General features: G+C 38.7%; 2 pseudogenes; one reads left to right on the forward strand and one right to left on the reverse strand.

Annotated features, from left to right (window-relative positions):
- Positions 1-641: 641 nt before the first annotated feature.
- LOC149087107 (5.8S ribosomal RNA) lies at positions 642-786 on the reverse strand (annotated as a pseudogene).
- Positions 739-8,575, forward strand: LOC149087108 (histone H2B pseudogene; annotated as a pseudogene).

Below are 8,575 nucleotides of genomic sequence, written 5' to 3' on the forward strand. Positions count from 1 at the left end.
ATTGTTTCAAAAGCAACAAACAATTTTCAAACGCGTCTTTTGATGATTCATTTTTCCGTTTATACTTTATTGTACGCATAACCAAATTTCTCAGAAATTATGCAAGGTATCCTCATGAAATGTTTCAACAGTGTTTCATATAACGTTTTCAGCTATTCAATAAACTAAAGATCTCGACCATATGTTCAGAATTTAATATGTTACAGCTGTTTTAATATGAAAAAAAAATTAAGTATTTTGTGAAAATTCTCACGTAGTTTCACAAAAACTTCCGTATCTCAGAGAATATTTTGGGTGTCACAACTTTTAGTTCATTGCACAGATGACAGTCATAGCAGCGTACTGACTGGAAAACCATCGCCGGCGAATCCCTATGATTACTTTTTAGTAAGTTTGAGCTGACGCCGATAGCGAAAGCCAGGTCGGTTTCCCCCGAACCCGAACCCTGAGTTTCACGCTCTCTCGTGCGCCCCGTCGTCGGACACGTCGACCGTCTTCTGCCGGACGGATCTGCCCAGATTGGCAATGTCTCGGCGACGGTCCATCTCGTCCGCCCTATCCTGATCGGCAGCGACGGCCTAGCATCTTGAACTCTCTCGGTGAGTAGGTTCGGGACTCAGATACCGTGTGCAAGCATCATCCGACCCTCAGACAGGAGAGGCCTCGGGCAGCAACTCGAGACAGCTATGCGCGTTCGAAAAGTCAGTGCTCAATGTGTCCTACAATTCAGTCTCGCAAATGGCTGCGTTGTTCGTCGATCCGCGAGCTGATCCACTGCCCATATCGCCCGAGTGGCGCAGTGGTAAAGATGCTCGCCTTCCACTATCAAGCTTAACATTACGTTCCATGTGGTCGAATCCGGGTATCAAACGCCATAGCAACATGCTGTATCAAAATTATTCAAATAAATGGAGTAGGTTTCAGTGTGTTAAGTATGGAAACTGAGCCAATTTTGAGGACATAATTTAGAGTACTCCAAAACGTATTAGAGATATTTCAGAAGTTTCACTAGTTTTTCTTATTTCTCTCATACAGTAAACGATTCAACCCCCACTTGTTTTGTAAAAAACAGTGTTTTAAAAAAAAAAGGAGTCCCGCACGTAGTCATTTGCCTTAAACATTTTTGAAATTGGCAGTTTTTGTGTACAACCAAGAGCAAAAAAGACATGCTGCATATTTGAGCACAATCAGCACATCATAACAGAGGCACTTTGTACCTTTGCTACGCAAATAATAACGGATATGCATCAAAGTGGTGTTACAACTATGTGTTTGAATTGTGATGGTGGAATCACCATAACACGAACCTGGGAGATGTAGTAAATCGCCTGAAACTACATTTCGGATGTACGTTCACTAGATCTCTTAATGGACGTTTCGGTTGATCCTACAAGCATTTGGAACGTGCATATCCAGTTGATATATCATTCTCTTAAACAACCGTTCTCACGTGGGTCCGAATGAATCGATAAATACAAATTTACTAGAAATCTCGTGTATTCAGTTACTTGTCACGTGAACACGACCACTCTGATAGTTTGGAGAGTAAATCGAACAAATTGTTATGATTGATCATTCGTGTTAACCACCATGATGAAGAAAAATATTTACATTTATTTAGATAATGACTGAGGTTTGGGGCTATTCAAGTATTACGTAAGCAGATTTTTAGCCATTTTTGACCCCCTGCCCCCCCCACCCTGTCAGCAAAAATCAGCAAAACACTGACGCCCCTCTTCTCCTGTCAGCAAAATTTTGTCAGCAGCTTAGAATATTTCATATCTTCAAAAAGGGGTGGTTGATGACGTAAGCAACCTTCAAACCCCCCTCCCCTTGTCATCAAAAGTTAGCAAATCCGATGCCTCTCCCCTCACCCCGATGCTGACGTAATACTTGAATGATCCCTTTTCACTAATTTAAGATGCATCAAAAATTCTCAAAAACAAAGTTAGACTCCATATAACGACATCGTTATTTGTCTCCACAACCGAGGTTTTGTTACAACAGAGGGTGACGTTTTTTTAGACCTTTCAAGTATGAGAAAACACGAGGTTTGTTCAAAACGTTTCCGACCATAATTTTCCGTACTTCAACCAATGATGTTAGGAAGGCGTGGTTTGGTGCACGTATGCAGGCAATCCTAATGCGCATTCTTGAATTTTTTCCCGTCTGCAAAAAGCTGCCAGTCGCCGACACACCGCCGATGAATGAGTGCCGTCGCATTTTCGTTTTCGAAAAAAAATGCACGAAAAACTGAAACGTGATACTGCGACTTAACCGTACATGCTACTTATACACATTCCTATACGGAATTTCTAACGAATCGGTACACGACGGAATGTGCGTGCACATGTTGTTGACCTAACGTGAATTTTGTTTCTTTTTAATGCTTGTTACGTGTGGTGCTTCCATCTGCCATCAGTTTTTCTAACTTTAAATGAAGTGGAATGATTGAAAAATCGTACCGTTGTAGGCCAGTTGCTCTCTGCGGCTAGTTTTTTTAACGGGGCGATCGGCTCGCATTAGCGACTCAAACAACGCTTCTGCATGAATCGGGATGAAGCTGCTAACTTCGACGCGGAACATCTTGTTGGAGGAACTCCTTCGTGATGGCTGTGCCGTGAATTCTCGTGATGAACCACGACAATTGAGTTAAAGAAGCCGTTCGGCAATCCTTTGGCATGCCATCCCTTAAGACCATGCATATCGGGCGGTACAACCTTGAAGAATCCTGTACCCGATCTTTTTTCAAGAACAGAGAAACCCTTTCAAAGCAATCATCTCATTCCACGCGTGTCATGAAATGGTAATTCGTGCGTCATTCGTTTCCCCGCTTGTGACGTACACCACTTTCGTAAAAATGTTTTCACCATTTTATTTTCTACTTATAAACTTTTGATGCAATATGGCGATAACAAGTTGAACATCTCTATAAGTTATATAGTTATTACAGTTCAACTTTATCTGGAGTCACTTGTGCATAAACCAGATTGAAGGTGAAGCTACCCACACATATGGTGTTAGTCAGGATTGCACGATAAATGACTCCACTCTTGCTCACAGCGACTCATGTAAGAGCGAAAGCGGTGTAGGATGAGGGTGAAAAGTGACTTTAAAAAAACCTCTTAATATCTTATCTATTATACCTTTAATATGTGTTTCCCTTTCCTCTTTCCTTTTCTAACGTACGGTTGGGTTAGGACGAAGTTACCCGATATATATCGCCTATTCGTTAAATAGATATAATAGATATTTTCTTGCCAAAAGCTTGTACGTGAAGTGCTTAGAAAGTTGTGGCTGTGCTGTTGTTACCTGTCTGTACTGAGCCCAACAAAATATGCCTGGTGTTTTCAAATGCGATATTCGCCGAGATGTTCTTCATTGAAAGTTAAGGGAGCATTTTAGAATTGCCAAAGTTTTAGTTAACTGCACTTTCAAAGAAAATTTCGAATTTTCACGCTCTTTCCTCTCAAGTTTGTTTCTTGACCCCCTCAAGCTGCTCTTTTGGATGATGAGCGTGGTGGCCCCTTCAATCAACTACTGATGATTTGAATAGCTTTTTTTAGGTGAAATTCTCGAAATGCCGTTTAGATGCCGACAAATTATGTGTGTGTTCTAGTTTTTTTTCTTTTCTTTTACTTCTTTTCTGACAGGACTTTTGCTTGTACAGCGGAAAAAGCATAATTCATTCAGTGAAAGAGCTCATAATCAGAGCACCACTCGTATATGGAATCGAATTTCCCCGTAGAACGGATGATTCGTTCTCTAGCACTGGTAAACAGTTCTTAACTTTTCTCCTAACGTAAGGTTTTTTTACACTAATTTTGGGGATGCTGAATTCAAATATGAATGTAAAAAAACCCCATCGCACACAGTTTTTTTCTGTATGCATGATGGTCATTTTTGGAGATATACATATGTTACGGTGAAAGACCGAAATCTGACGTACGTCGACATTCACCATGCACTGATGGTGAATGTCCGAAATATTTGGTTACATTCTTATACACTCGAACCGCATGGTTGGTGCATGTCGACAATCACAGATAAGCTCTAGCGGGATTCCAAACGAGAAGCCAAGAAGACACAGCCGGAGAGGCGTCAAATCCTTGCTGTGGATCTTTTTTTGCTGGTTGTGTTGAAAGGTCAATATTTTCAGATCCTTATGATATTCATTTATCGCTATATATGAAGTAGTGAAAAAAAATTTCCTTCGTACACATACATATGATATATCCATAGAGTACACATGTATACATACACAAAACGAAATCTATACGCATTCTTCCGGTATTTTATGAAAATAATTCGTGTTTTTTTCTTATGTATCTCTTTTATGTACCGTGTTTTCTTCTTTCTGCAAAACCAACAGCAATCATTCATCATTGAAGGGTCCAACCTGCCTTGATATCACCTATCTGCCTCCTCCATAGTTTGAATGTCTTGCTGGAACTTTCTCCTTGTTCATCACTGACTGCTTGCTCTCAGTTTATCAGAGAAAAAATTGATTTTTGGATTCATTCAATATCCAAGATTTTTGTACGAACAGAGCAGGTCATGAATAAGCTGTTGCTAGTTTTCCTTTTTGTGGTTCCCTAAAATCCTCTTCATTGCAGATATGAATGATTGCCATACAGCAAGTGCTATGTGAAAACAGAATTACTCGGTTGTTTATTTGAGGACCTGTTAATACTCCCTCTTTTAGCTTTCTCTCATACAGTTTCGTAAATTTTCCTTTTAGATGCGAGAAACCTGTTCCAGATTTTTCCATAACCTCCATAATGTTTCCCATCAGCCCCAGGGGCGTCCGCAGGATCAACTTATGAGGGGTCACAAAAGGTTTATGGGAAGAAAACTTTAAAGGTCAGAAAACATTTAGATTAACAAAAATTTATTAAAATAGCTGATAAAGGTATTTCATTAGTTTTCCGCATTTTGCTTTCAATAATTTATTTCTTACTAAAATATTAAGAAATATTTTTAATTTTTGATCGTCTTGGGATTGACACAAGCCCCATGCCCCCTCCCCTCGGGCGAACAACTCTGATCAGCCTAATTTAATGTGAAGTGGTGCAGCAGAACCTATTTGGTACATTAAAATGCATCTGCGATATTCACTGAACTTAATACCATTTTTGACTAAAGGTTTGTACATAAACATAAAGCCAGAGAGTGTTTTTCTTTCAATTATAACGAAAAAAGAATCTGGTTGCAATTAGAGAAAAAAATCAGCGTTGCTACTCCCCGAGTTTGAGATTTCGAATAATAGAAACATGATTTCTAATATCAATTTCACACTTAATATGTAAATTTTAAAAGAGATTAAAGATTAAATACCAAATGGCAAAAAAACCAGACGTGATGACCATTTTCTAAGGTCAGATCTGGAATCAGCACCCAAAAATTAATTAAGAACAATTAATTTTTCCATGTTAAAAAAACGTTGTAGAGTAGTGCAATTATCCATTTTCACATAAAAACAACCGATACAAACGGCATTTAGTAAATTACAACACAATATGAAATTTTACAACATAAATAAATTAACATAATAAAAATAATATAAAAACATCATGACGTAAACGTAAAAGACAATAAGACAATAATTTACAAATTTAACAACTCTAAACGACGACAGAGAGGAGGACTTTTGTTTTGGGACTACTTGAGGACTCGCTGTTATCTGCTGGTTCACCACAATCTTTTTCGTTATGTGTGTCTTCATAAAAAGAAACCTACCCAACGACACTTGCTGTTGCCTCCTTTTGAAGATTTCGCGGAAATGGGAAATTACCGTTGGATAGTTTTTATTCCTCGCACACTGCTGTAGATAGGTAGATAGAACCGCTCACAGCCCCGGACTGATGCAAAGCACCCTACTTCCGTTACCTCAAAAGAGGCAGAGAGGCACACGGCTGTAGCTTTACTTGAATGGTTCTTTTCTACAAAACTTTGCACAGCTTTCACCTAATCTCTAATCCCATTATAAACGAAAGATTTCTCCTCAGACGAGATCATATCCATAAGCTCCAGCTTTTATAAGCAATGGCGATCCGTCAAGGGTCATCTCTGACCATGTTCCGTCATTAGTTATTGAATACCAGGTATCGTCATAATTCATCTCCTATCTCGTGGTCTTTCCTAAGGACACAATGTCTTCGATTAATATAGTTGCCTCTTCTATTGAGATTACCCCTTCCCCCCTCAAAGCCACATTTAATAATGCACAATCAGCATACAGAGTTATCTCTAAGCAGAATTATGGGTTCTCTTGGTGACCTCATCTCAGGCTCTATTGGTGATTTTGAGGCAATGCCCGATATGTAAAAGAAACCCTCCGAAAATTGCGGAGGGTAAGGTTTGTTCCGTTGGCTGAAGATTACGCGCAATCCGTCGTGGTCCCATCTTCATGGAATCCCATTTCTTACCTAAATCAGCAGTAGCAGTTATGTATCGTGAAACGCAAATCTGTTTGCTAAGTGCTCGAAATACGCATTTTACGGAAATACATTAATTTTTTACTTCGTATGATTACTCGTGTGTGTTATTTATGCAACCAGATATATATAGATCACGACTTTCTTGTTTTAGCCGCTTGCCTCGAACCGAGTCGTACCAGCCTTAATGCATAGTTTTATATCGTTGTATAATGTCTTAAAATATAAATACTTACAGAAGTTTTATTTCGTCTTTTAGTAATTAAATTATGTTTGTTTTTCTTAAATAATTAAATTCTTTAAGATTCGATACCATTTTTAACTTTGTCCTACAAGCTAGTCATCCTAATAGTTTTTATCAGTTATGAGATCAAGCGAGTTCGCGTGTGGGTGAAAGCGAAAGAAAAAGCATTAGTCCAGTTGTGATCACGTAAGCAAAACGCAGAATTTTCGCTCGTAATGCGAATCATCGTTCATATATCGAGTCAAAACTTGATGAAAATTTGCTTGTATGTCAAAAACAATCGTAAACCGAAGATCGACTATACTGTATTTCCTCTTTTTTTTCGATAACTATTCAATCTATGCAACGTCTGAGAGAGAGAGAGAGAGAGAGTGTGTGGTTTCCATCTATCTTTCATTAAGGAAAACTGAAAAAAGAAAATGTTTTTCCGCTTGATTAGAGGGAGGGATTAGAGGGATATCTCAGACTATTTACGCAGTGAAAGGGGTATCATATATATACGCTGTTCTTTCTCCTCATTTTTAGCGATTTCAGAATTCAAATATCTCTGGGAATATATTGGACTTGAAAAAAAACTTCCCTTTTTTGCTGTTGGGCTCAGTAAAGACGGGGGCAACATTTTTCTGATTGGGAGTTATAAAAATTTAAATTTTGTATCTTAGTACGTATACATCCTCTAGTTGAAGAGATGGCAAATCTAAGAAACGGCAGGGCATTTGCTTAGCCGCTGTGCGGTCGTGTGGGCATCGTGCTGGACTCTCATCAAGAGGATCCACGTTCTAACCTCGTCGATGGCACAGTGATGGTTGGTTTCCTGCGAGTTTTCCAACTTCTATCCGCGAGTGCGAGCTGGTCTTACTTTGAAATGTATCTCCGTAGAGAGCAGGGAGATCTTTAACATGGTATTTGCATAACATGGAAGGTGAAGCATTTATTACCTTTGTATATTTTATATCCTTCGTTTTTCTTTAAATCTGATATGTTAAGTTTTTATTTATTTCAACGATAATTTTAAGTCTTAATGTTTTTTGTTTGTCACAAAATTACTTTTTATATGTTTACTATGAAATTTTATATATTATATGTTTTTGTTGTTAGCTTCTTTTAAGTTCAGTATATTGTCGAGAGAGTTGTTTGTTTTTATCGCTGTGAAATTGTGATCGCTGCCTCGAACCCACCTTGCCGTATGGTGGGTAAAGGCGAGACGGCCGAACATATTGATATTTACTACCTTCACTTCGAAATATGGAACACAGATGGCAGCACCAGTAAGAACACGAACAAAATCACTATTCTGACAACATAAATACGTTAGGGTAATACATATACATACATTCACCCAACACGTTCCAATATGAACCGATTCGTTAGAAATTCTGCAGAGGAATGGGTACGAGGTGCATGAGCTGTTAAGTAATAATAGTCAGTAATAGTTATGGTAAGTAATTGTAGGTTATTTGGATATCGTTGCTAATTAAAAGTATGTTTCTATCACCAATGGGACTTACAAGAACTTCATGGACACGCTATATAAAAACAAGTTGTATTAAAGGTATTTTTATGTTTTCATATTTTATTCAGGCTGTACATCTTCCGAGTCATGAAGATGATCCTTCCGGGTATGAGCATATCTGACAAAGCAATGGCTGTTATGGATAGCTTCATCAATGACATATTCGAAAGAATTGCCATGGAAGCGAGCAATCTGGCAAAGTACAACAAACGCCGCACTGTCTCTGTGAGAGACATAAAAACAGCGGTAAGGCTCATCATGCCGGATACATTAGGAAGACTGGCAGATGCAAGGGCTAAGAAATCGATCATCAGGTACATCCAGATGGGAGAAATGAATCGCCGTCGTCAGATAGTGTACACACGAAATGCAGTATTTTAA

This window comes from Pholcus phalangioides, unplaced genomic scaffold (genome assembly GCF_987345545.1).
Source record: "Pholcus phalangioides strain wild (caught in Gottingen) unplaced genomic scaffold, Ppha-v1.0 ptg000004l_1, whole genome shotgun sequence".
In the NCBI taxonomy this organism is placed as follows: domain Eukaryota; kingdom Metazoa; phylum Arthropoda; class Arachnida; order Araneae; family Pholcidae; genus Pholcus; species Pholcus phalangioides.